This window comes from Rhinichthys klamathensis, unplaced genomic scaffold (genome assembly GCF_029890125.1).
Source record: "Rhinichthys klamathensis goyatoka isolate OS25496 unplaced genomic scaffold, OSU_Roscu_1.1 h1tg000092l_1, whole genome shotgun sequence".
Classification (NCBI taxonomy): domain Eukaryota; kingdom Metazoa; phylum Chordata; class Actinopteri; order Cypriniformes; family Leuciscidae; genus Rhinichthys; species Rhinichthys klamathensis.
In genome coordinates, this window is record NW_026606631.1 from 2443660 (window position 1) to 2455839 (window position 12180).

Here is a 12180-nt window from a genome sequence, read left to right on the forward strand (position 1 = left end):
CCTCGCGCGCGAGCAGAATTCCGTTTCCTCGCTAGAGAAGCGTTCAGTCTTTCCGCTTGCTAATTCCGCCATGTAAATAGCGAATCCGCCATGGCGCGAGCGCAACTGGCTTTTAAAGGGAATGGGAGATGAGACTCTGATTGGTTTATTGCACGTTACGCCCAAAACACACCCATTACTCATTAAGAGAATAGGGACAACCCTTTTAGACCATGCGCCGGGTGATTTTCCCGGTCATTAAACTAGCAAAAGTGCATTCGGACACGCCCTAAGTGCACTTGCGTCCTGCGCTTTAGAATATGTGCTTAGGTTATTAAAATAGGGCCCTATAAGTCCTAGAAACTTACATAACTTACCTTTAAATATTCACTAAATCACTCCATTACCTACATGCATTCTTTAGATAATTAGGTTTGAAATCTAGGGCTGCGAAATGAAAGGTTTAAGGTTACATAAGATGACACTAATCAAAGTAGCATGTCTAAACAGCATGAGCTTTTAGTTGCAGAGCATCTGAATCAAGTTCCCAGCATCACTCCTTCTCATGTAAAGGAGCTAAAAATAGTCTTTCTGCTGCAGTGTGGGTCTGACGGGGGGGGGGGGGGGGGTGCATGTGGCCAGCCAGCCAGAAGAACCAATCACAGCTCAGGGCAGGGCAGGATGGATTCAATTGGCCGTGGCATCTGGCTGCTGTTCAGTTTTACTCTGTTTATAAGACTATGAGCGGCAGAGAGACGAAAACACATCCTGAATAGACAAAAAATAAAAAATAGAACACCTGCAAAAAGAATGTAAAAAAAAGCCCTTTTATATACATGAAAATGACAAAAGAGATCTCTTTAAAGGTGTGGTGTGCAATTTATTTTCAATGTTAAAGGAACAGTTTTCACCTTTTAGGACAGTTAAGGCTGTTAAATGTCATGTGGTGAGACTCCCCAGATATCTAATGATATTTATGAATTAATTTATGGTATTTGTATTTGTTTTTTTATGGTATTTGTATTTGTTTGACCTTTTTTAAAAGGTCCGTGTCCTTGTTAAAATTGCTTATTTCTCTGGATTTAAACATTTTTGGAAACATCTAGGATAATGTAAGTACACAAGTCAACAAAATACAGAACTATTCTACGTTTTGGATATTTGAATCCAAATATCTTACATATTGTGCCTTTAAGACTTTTCATTTGATGGTTACACCACATTTTACATTCAGACATTCAATGTAGACTTTTCTTGAAAATGGTATAACAGTTTAAACCAACTTGCCCACAAAAAGGACATGTTTGTAATGTTAAATGAAAATGTTTCAAAAGCTCATTTATTGATATGACAATTCCTACACCGAAACGGGCACGGCTGATAATGATTGTAATTCTAAATTTTACAAACTGCCACGTTCAATTTTAGATTTAGGCGAACAAGCACAGATCTAGTGGTGGTTTGCAATAAAAGTGCCAGGAAAATAATACGCTGCCATTATTCATACAAAAACAGCCTAAAGTTTTACAGACGAGCCATTCATTTCTTGTGACACTCTTAGAGTCACTCTATATTTACAGAGAGAAACTGTAAAAAGGCTCATTGTGTGTGCGCGCCTGATTCGTGCAAACAGCCATTGTTTAAAGGTTTCCATCATAGATGGCAGTCATCATAATTTGATGAGGGTTTTGACCCTGCATGCCTGCACTATGATCCACTCTAGTAATCTTTAAACTGAGATGAGTAAATGAATGGTAAAAATCTGAACAGAACAACAAGAGCGATGCCAAGCCACCAGTCGGCCCAGCCTACCGAGCGTCCGTCCTCCTGTGACCCAGCAACTCTTGATTTAAGGTCTGGCACTCCACAGCAGCTTCAAAACACTCCCTACTGAGACTTCAGAAGAAAACAACCCTTTATCCTGGCAGCTGACATCTTTAATCGCTTCTGAACAAAGCCAGCAAAGAGACTAAATCCCGAGAGAGGTTGACACAGCTAGCGCGGCTATGACAACTCAATGGATCTCAGTGTAAAAGTATCAGAGTGAAGATTCTTATTGCAATGTTCCTTTGCATAAAAACGCAAATGTAGTATCTATGTCTTGGCCTGTATAAAAAGTGTTTGTTCAGTTTGAACTGGTTTTGAGGATGATAATCTTGCTGAGAACTCGTCTTTAGAGAGCATCATATGCTTGCCGTTAATGAACGGTTGTGTGTAAAGGCCCTTATATAGAGATGGTTTGGTCATTTGGTCATTTAGTCATTTGTTTTATTGTGGCTCATTTATAATACTCCAAATTCATTAACATTAGAACGAGTTTGAGAACAAATTCATGTGCGTACGCATTTGTTGTGAACTCCAGCAGGCGGACATTTTTCATGAGGGGTTCTCCTGTGTGTGTAAAGACTAATAAGCCGCACAATTATTAGTGTATGATGAAAAATCTAGGCAAATATAATCAAAGCATGTGTTTAACACAGTTTCACTAAATGAAAATAAAATATTTAGGGCCAGATTTACTAGGGCAAATAAGCTTGAGAGCGCAATTCCAAAAAAGCTCAGATGGGAGAGGAAAGCTACTGACGACGCGCAAATTAAAGAACACAGACGCAGTCAGATCATTTCCATAATGACCAACGCAATCTACCAAGAGCAGCGCAAATTAGCGTCTGGTTTAAGACACGCTTTTTTGGTGCATTAAATAATGCCGCAAATACCAGTAAATTGACTAGCGCAAACCGTAGTAAATCCCCTATCCACGCCTTTTTTTCCCCAAAACCAGTTCGGCGGAAATTCCGCCCTGCAGCTAATTTAATTGGTTAAGGTTACAGTGACGGGTTGGTTTAGGGACCAGTGTTTGGTGTAGGCAATCAGTACAGTGATTGACATGACCAATGAAATCTTTAGAATTGGCTGCAGGGTGGGAATTCCGCTGAACTGGTTTGGGAGGAAAAAATCGCGCGACGTAAAACCGCAAAAAGTCGCTACCAACGTGTCATATACCGACGAGCATGTAAACAGTATACAGATTAGTAAACCATAGTAAATCTTTATTTAGAGCAGGTTGTCTCGATTCAAATGAGCCCACACACAACATAAAATGATTCTTGAGAATTCTTGAAAAAAAATCATGATGGAGTTACATGACATGCTGCTTGGCTAAAGCTATAGGACTTCCGGGATCCAATCGTGTTGAGATGCGTGATTTCCCCCCCCAAACCAGTTCAGCAGAATTCACCGTTCGCAAAAGCCACGCCCTCTAGTTATTGTTACTACGCCCGTCAAACAAATGGTCATGACGGGAAGAGGTATACCTGTGCGTGTTAGTGACCTTTTTTTGGAGCAATACCTCAGCGATATCCTCCAGATCGAGGTTACAGTATGCAGTAGAGGGATATATTCAAAATATAAAAATACGCAATGAAGTTGACACGACTACTATCGAGGCTAATGCTTACTCAAGCGAAATCTGAGAAACCCCATGACCTGTACCTCAAATGCAACCAGCACAGCCTTGAAGAAAATTTTATAAGCTGGTTCAGTGGCTAATTGTTTGGAGTTAGAAATATATAACTCGCACTGCAAATTTAGCAATTTTGCCTCAGATACAGGATTATACATTCGCTTTAACACGCAGGTTGTTCATTACCACGGCAACCGCTTGCGTGTCATGCTGAATGCGATTTTCGTGTTTAAAAAGTAACTTTACATAAGAGACGGAACGATGCAGATAAGCATACATTATTTAAGGTTATTTCTATTCGTTACGATATTGATATATGAACTGATGTTGTCAAGTAAGCTTCATGCTTTCCCCGTTGCGAGCGTGCACTCCTCTAAACTGTAGCTACAGGTGCTGCACTGCTAGTTGACTGCTGCTCATTTTCCCCCGAGAATATCATGTTAAAGGGTTAGTTCACCCAAAAATGAAAATTCTGTCAGTAATTACTCACCCTCATGTTGTTCCAACCCCGTAAGACTTTCGTTCATCTTCGGAACACAAATTAAGATATTTTTAATGAAATCTGAGAGCTGGATCACTCCTCCATAGGCTTCTTAAAGGGATCGAAACTGGCCGGCCCAAAAGTTATGAAAGACATCGTTAAAATAGTCCGAGTGACTACAGTGGCTCAATCTTAAGTTTATCAAGCGACGAGAATACTTTTTGTGCGCAAAAAACAAACAAAAAGAACGACTTTATTCAACTACTCTGTTAGGCGGTGATATTTCACGTAGTGAAACTACGCAAAGCTACTAGGTTGTACGTCACGCATCACACACATGACCAGCGTCGGCCAATAGTGAGCCTACGTGTGACGTGCAACCTAGAAGCTTTGCGTAGTTTCACTACGTGAAATATCACGGCCTTACAGAGAAGGAAATTATTAGTTGAATAAAGTCGTTCTTTTTGTTTGTTTTTTGCGCACAAAAAGTATTCTCGTCGCTTGATAAACTTAAGGTTGAGCCACTGTAGTCACTCTGACTATTTTAACGATGTCTTTCATAACTTTTGGGCCGGCCAGTTTCGATCCCTTAAGAAGCCTATGGAGGAGTGATCCAGCTCTCAGATTTCATTAAAAATATCTTAATTTGTGTTCCGAAGATGAACGAAAGTCTTACGGGGTTGGAACAACATGATGGTGAGTATTTACTGACAGAATTTTCATTTTTGGGTGAACTAACCCTTTAACAACAACCCTTTAGAAAACGTAATTCCTTTGTGGATCCTCTTGATCTGCTTTCTCCATGTTTCTTTGACTAATCTCAGTGTCTCAGTCTCACGCACGCTGCACGCGAGTTAACCATGTTCGACACATTTAACTGGGAGTGGGGCCGTCCACACTGTTTTATCCATTGTAGGCACCGCTCACGTTGTGTTTTCGGCTTTGGAAACGGAAAGAACACAACTCCTCCAGACAATCTCTCGGGGTACCTAGTGTCCGATTTACAAACGCCGTGGGCGCACCGCTTCACCATCTTGCTTGGAGTCAATGTTTGACGGACCTGCTCATTAGGGCTGCAACGATTAGTCGACGTTGTCGACAACGTCGACAATAAAAATTTGTCGACAAATATCTTTGTTGTCGAGTAGTCGTTTGATCTCACGTGACCTAATGTAAGGGCCTGCAATATCGCGATTTGACCGCTACGGCGCTGTAGCGCTAGAGTGTAGTGCAGCCCAACAAATGCTATTGCGGTAGAAGAAAACACAGCGCGAATTATGACAGTGCAAACGAATCCGAACTAGCAAGGTTTAGGTTTGGGAAAGTTTCACAAAACTTCAAATCAAGAATGCTGTCGTGTGCAATAATTGCAAGGCGCAACTTGCTTTTCTCCCGTGAAAAAGCACAACATGCATGTTGGAGTGCAAGAGGAAACATCCCGGCAAAAGAGGAGCCGGTGAGAAGTGAGTGTTCTCCAGCTGGAGCTTACTAACCAGCGGCAAATCTCTCTTTATTAGAGAATGCAATACTACTAATAATAGTAATAATATTATCAATAGTAATATAATTACAGTAATGTGATGACTTATTTTGCATAGAATAAAGCTTGATCGAGCTTAGGAGTCAGGGCTGTTTTTATTATTGTAACACTATTAGTATATTAGGTATTATTATAGTCTTATCACTTGCCTGTATTTTGTTCAATAAACATGAAGACTTACAAAACGAGATGTTATATCCTTCCTATGATATAGGAAGAATATCATGGCAGTTACTTTATCATACTATAAATTAAAAGGTGAATGAGAACGTCTCTGTCAGCTCAATTGTCATGTAAAAAAAGATTGTAATTTTATACTTATAATAATTGTTTGCAGATTAATATTTTACCATTCTTTGTGACCTGAAGTTAATGTCCCTTTTTCTGTTTCAGTTCTAAGAAAAGCAGTGGGCCTATTAAACAATGCTTAGAGAGCATTTGAGTGTGATTTGAGTTGGACCGAAATCTGAAAACTTAAAGAGAATGACCTGTTTAGTTGGCTCAAAGTTCATTAAAACAACTATTTCAAAAGCTGAAGTGATTTTCTTTTTTTATATTATAGTTAGATAATATGTATAGAATATGTTAGATATGTATAACTCAATGTTTTAACTAATTGGAAAAGCTGAATAATCGTTCCAAACTTACTGATTAGTCTGCGAAATAATCGACGATTAGTCGATTAATCGTTCTAATAATCGTTACATTAATCGATTATCAAAATAATCGTTTGTTGCAGCCCTACTGCTCATATAGTAACAGTTGCTATGATGTGTGATTGGACAATGGGCGTTTTGGGGGAGGGGCCGGCAAAAGGTCAATTCCCACCCTGCAGGCGATTCTAAAGATTGCATTGGTCATGTCAATCACTGTACTAATTGCCTACACCAAACACTGATCCCTAAACCAACCCGTCACTGTAACCTTAACCAATTAAATTAGCTGAAGGGCGGAATTTCCGCTGAACTGGTTTGGGGGGTGGGTCACGCGGTGGGTCACGTGGTTGAGATCATGATGCAGTGTTTTCCAATGAAAGCTCAACCAATGGAAACTGGGTGTGGCACATTCCCGGGTATGGTAGGTACTAGGGATGATGTGTCAAGACCAAAGCTAAAGCTGGAGGGTGCTTGGATTGGATCGATCGCTAAGATTGACAAGTCTTGATTTACCGTGCGCCATAGAATAATCTATAAAATTGTCTATAGAATATGAAAACATTAGTCCAAACAAGGACAAAACCTCCTTGTTTGGAGGTTTTTTTTAATTTTGAGAAAAAAAGGCTACCATGGTTTCAAATGCCGTAACTTTTGATTTCTTTGAGATATCAATGCACAATTTGGTCCAGATGCAGTTGACATGCTTGTGAACAAGCCCAAACTTGGTTTTATGACCTGTCATATACACTTTCTAACAGTCATCATGTCAAGCATGGATATTAACAAAATAAATGAATAAATTGCATCACCTTTTCTGGAGTTTTCTCAGCAGTGTTGTTACCTTCACACATAATCAAAATCTATTTTCTTCGTAATTTGAGACCATGTACTTAACTTGATGATAACTTTTTTTTGCCTTCAGGGTGTTAGGGGTTAAGCAAACTCATTTTAACCCCATGCTTTCACCCATCCAATATCCATTAGCTTTGGAGACGTGATCCTGTTTGACAACTGAGTGAACGTCTGTCTGTGGATCCCTGGACCGCACAGTGTACAGAAGGACTTCACGCCTGCTGGGTTCAGATAATCTCCACCCTTACTGGGGTTTTAATCCAACTCTAGCACTGGATTTAAGGCCTGGCCAAATGACCTATTTACTACTGTTGGCACCACAGCAGCAGACAGAGCATGACATATCTCACGACACAAGGTCTCTGACATATATCGTGTGGTGACCTCATTTTCACAAACCGAAGCTTCCACTGAAGCGGAAAGAAACTGACTGAATGAAACAAAGAAGGGAGACTTTGATATGTACAAACGGATTTAGTTAAATGTCGAATGGACTGACAAAGTCAACATGTAATCAAACTGATTCAATTCATTTCCTCAATACACGTTCCTGGTCTGATTGTGCATGATTAATCGATGCACATAATAAAAAAAAAAAAACGCCTTGATGATCATTTATCAAAATGTAATAGCTGTTCTACATCTTAAATGACTTTCCTTTTCAGATGTCTTTTTCTACCTATTTTTCTTTCCCAATATCATGAATTATTATGCTTTTGAGGAGTCACACCAAATTAAATTTAACAACCTTATCTAACTTGACTTGTCATGAAAAATATCTGATATTTTGAGAGACTTTTTTTGACCTTGACACACAGTCATGTGTGTCTACAGTGGTCCTCTTTATGATATCCAGTGGTGGATGAAGTACACAAATAAAGAACTTGACTAAAAGTACAGATACCCTAATATACACATATAAAATACAAATAAAATACACTATAAATACTCCTTTTCAATTTTACTAGATTTAGAAAAGTAGACTTGATTTGTAGACTTGAGTAAGAAGTACTGAATGCACTGAAAACATTATTTTATTTATCAATTTTATATACTTCATCCTACAATTGTAACAATACTATAGAGAGGAGATTAGGTATAAACCTATAGGTGCGGGAGCTTTATTTAAAGAGTGCAGGACAACTGGGCAAACAGGATACAGTCTTTAGAATAGCTCATAAGTTTAACATAGGCATATCCAAAGGAGATTCTCAAAATGTCAACTCAGCATTCATCCATAATACCCGTCAAGGTCATTTCAGGAACCAGTGGGTGAAGACAAACCAATACTCATGACAGGCAAGTAGTCACTGGCAAGCATCATATTTCTTCAAAAGCAGGGATAAAAGTAGAAGATCTCAAATAAGGAATGAACCTCAAACAGAAATGCACACTCGGTCTCTTTGCATACAACTGAAATGGAGATACATTGACGACAAAACTGATGATATTCTTTCCTGCTTTTTTCAGCTTGTGTGTGTGTGTTTGTGTGTGTATATATATATATATATATATATATATATAATCTCTTTTTATAATAAATAATAATATGGCATTTCATTTTCAAGAATTTCATTCTTTTAATGAGCCTTTTTTCCTTCATTATGATTTAGGACATTTGTACCATTTTTGATGTTTTTTTTTTTTTTAAATAACTTGATAGATCAAAAATAGCATCAATTTACTAACTAATGTAACATCCAATTTTCAAAATCCTGTCCCTCAAATTACCATTGACTTACAAAAATAACATTGCCTTTTTGTTTGGTTAGCATGAGCGTAAACTATTCCAAAGAACCAGGGCAAGGTGTTGGGTTTCTTACAACAAGTTAAGAAAACGGAGTGTCTATTTACACTTAATGCAAATATGCCGCCTTGTTGGCAGAGGCTATTTACATTAACCCCGCCCACCACTGTCTGAGCCAGACAAAATGACAAAAAAAAACGTTGATAACAGGATCAATAGTGTGGAGAGTAAGGCTGGTGATGTCAGCTGTTGACTCGACTGACCTGAGTTCGAATCCGTCTTTTTCCAAACTCATTCTTTTCCCTTTTCCCATTGCATATCAGCTTGGAGAGGAGTTTACTTTAAATAAAAATTCTGAAATATTCGAAAAGTGGAAATAAAGTGCCTAATGGGTATTTAATAGTGGGAATAGTGTTTAACAGGTAGGGTTATAGTTGGTGCAGGGGTAGGGTATCTGTATAAAGTATAAATAGGATCTAACAACTATTTACACTTAGTGCAAAGAAAATACTGCTATTTGCATTTAGTTAAAAAAACACTCTTTTTTGCTATTAGTGCAAATAGCTGCTGCCTTAAAGAAATGTAAAAAATCCAAACCTATCATGATTTTAAACTGGTTAAACCGGCTTAAGACATACACCTGAAGGCGATACCTTCATATTAGCGTTGTTAAGTCAGACTGAAGTTTGAACCTAAAGGTTCTCAAGTGTGCTAAATGGAGATCAGGGTGGTATTTTTGGGCCCTCACATGGGAAAAGTCTAAAAACATTGGCTTCCCACTGAGTCTCTTTAAATAGACTGACAGCATGGCCCCTGCACTCTCAGCTCCATTAATGATGTGTTCTGCCTCGCGGGCGGGCATGACCAATAACAAGGTCACTCAGAACTAGCTTGTACCTTCATCCTGGGGGCTGACAGTGCTCACTCTGACTTTCTTGTCTGAGAAGCAGCAATTACGTTCCTTGAGAGGCTTGATTAGGTGCTATTCTGGGACAGAGTCGCTAAAGGAACTGAGCAAATGTTGTTCTTGAAGGCCAGGGTAACCCCTGAATGCCACAGAAATATATTCTTAAAGGGATAGTTTCCCCGTAAATGAAAGTTTTGTCATAATTTACTCACACTCAAGTTGTTCCAAACCTGTAGGGATCTTTCAAATCTTTCTTCTGCTAAACACAAAACAAGATATTTTGAAGAATGGGTGTAACCAAACAGTTGATGAGGCCCATTGGCTTCAACAGTATTTTTTTTCTCCATACTATGGAAGTCAATGGGGTTTGTCAATAAGAAAGCATAAGAAAGAAATTCATACAGGTTTGAAACAACTTGAGGATGAGTAAATGATGACAGCATTTTCATTTCTGGGTGAACTATGCCTTTAAGAGGCCTGGAAACAAAGCCAGGTTTTAAAATTATTACTGTCAGGGTTCTGTCACTTCTGTCTAGTCTATTTCTTGGTTTTGTGACAGAGCCCTGACACTCCTGTTTTGTCTTGTCTGTGTGCCTTGTTTCATGTGCTTTCGTGTCTTGTGCTGTGTAGCACACACCTTGTGTTGTACACTAGCTGTGTGCTTTCATGTTGTCATGTTTTGTGTGAACACGTGGCTTATGAGTGTTTTCATTAGCTGCGTGTTCATGTCTCGTTTTGTGTGAGCACATGGCTGGTGATTGGTTTTACTGGCCATGTGCTTGTGTTCAAGTCATGTTTGGTGTGAGCACATGGCTTGTCATGCATGTTTCCTTGTGCCATGTACTCTCCTGTTGATTGTCTAGCCCCTCCCATCTTGTTACCTGATTATTGATTAGTTTGCCCCACCTGTCCTCCCTCGTAACCTCCTTTGTTTGGTCTCCCTATTTATTCTCCCTGTGTTTGCAGTCCTGTGCTGTTTCATCGTCGATTGTACCTCTTGTGCCCTGCCAAGATGCTGGTGCCAAGTCCAGTCAAGTCAAAACAAGTCTTTTGTTTTTTAAGTCAAGTCTGTCTTGTTTTCCTACTCGGGGTAGTTTTTGTTTGTATTTGTTTTATTTTTTATACTTATTAAAACCCCATTTTTCCTGCAATTGAATCCTATTGGATGTTTGCGGTGGTACTTGACGTAAGCGGTTGTAGGTGATGTAAGCAGGTTCCAGCTCACCACGCCCTTGGCAGTATAAAAACCATCTTGTTTCGTCAAGAGTTGGAATTACGAGTATTGAAAACGATCAGGATAGAGTATTTTAGCATCTATTTAGCATAGCATTTATATAGTTATTTCGATTATTTTGTGTTGCTTAGTTAGTTAGTAGCATAGAACGGCATCAGTTAGGATAGCTTCAAGTTAGCGTAGATTTATCTGTATTTAGTCCAGTGCGGTCAGGATGGTAACTGAATAGAGGTGGAAATGGGCTTCTCCACACAGCTCGCGCTGAAAAGCAACGCAGTGCCAAACACTGCTCCTCCTGCATGGACTCCACCACCGCAGAGGCGTCTTGATGTGAGTGATCATGTATATTTTAATCACTATTTATGGTTGGGCTAAAGTTAATCCTCTGGGGTCGACAAACGCGCCGGCGCATTTTGCTGGATTTTTTCACATAGCGGCAAAATATCAATATGAATATATGCCTACAGAGAGCGCGCGCGATTGACATCAACTCGACAAAACTCATCAGATGCCGATCGCGATGCGGGAGTTAAGATCGCAGTTTGAGCCAACGACTTGAATTGATATGGCCCTGTGTCCACAGACAATTCACCCTCGACTTCAAATGACCGCTCTGTTGCAAAGCTACTTGTGTCACTCCAGTCACTCTCCATTTTAGAGTCTGACAGCAGCCGTCACTGCGGGTCTCAGGTGCACGCCCCCCGCTCAGTCCCGCCCTCAGTTCGTCACCTCTATCTCCGCTGGGGTCAGGCCATTTTTTTCAGCATTTTTCAAATGATGTTTTATTAACAAAGTTCGGGAGGAGCACGTTCAGATAATTAAACCTAATTAAACACACGTGGAGCACATTCAGATAATCAAACCTAATTAGACAAGAGTGGTGCTTAATCAACGAGTTAAGCGCTGTGTATATATACAGCAAACTAACCTCCGTTCCTTGACAGTTTAACAGCATCCCTCCACCACCCCATCTCCTCACTTATAGTCCTAATACTCTTACAACAACGGGGGGAGTACTCTGGGTTCGGGCAAAATTCCGAGCTCGGAGCCCTCCCCCCGGACAGCACGCCAAATACGCATAATCTTTACTCTGTTTAATTGATGTAAGTGTGAACTCGTGAAATATTGCCAGTGGGTGGAGTCAGGCTCTGACCATGGGGTTTAGTTACCCTTTAATGTCTGATTCTCAGAGCCTGTCATTAATTACTCGCCTTCATGTTGTTTCAAATCAGTTTGATTCTTTTTTTTGTTAACCCCTCCGATTTGACTTTGTTAGTCTAAATACTGAATGAATCATTCAGGCTGTTTCTGTAAACCAGAT

At 39.7% G+C, this 12180-nt stretch overlaps 1 protein-coding gene across 1 annotated transcript in view; it reads right to left on the bottom strand.

Annotated features, from left to right (window-relative positions):
• The window catches only part of osbpl5 (oxysterol binding protein-like 5), a 63700-nt gene that overhangs the window by 35343 nt on the left and 16177 nt on the right, over positions 1 to 12180 (bottom strand). The gene's annotated exons all lie outside the window — the stretch shown is intronic.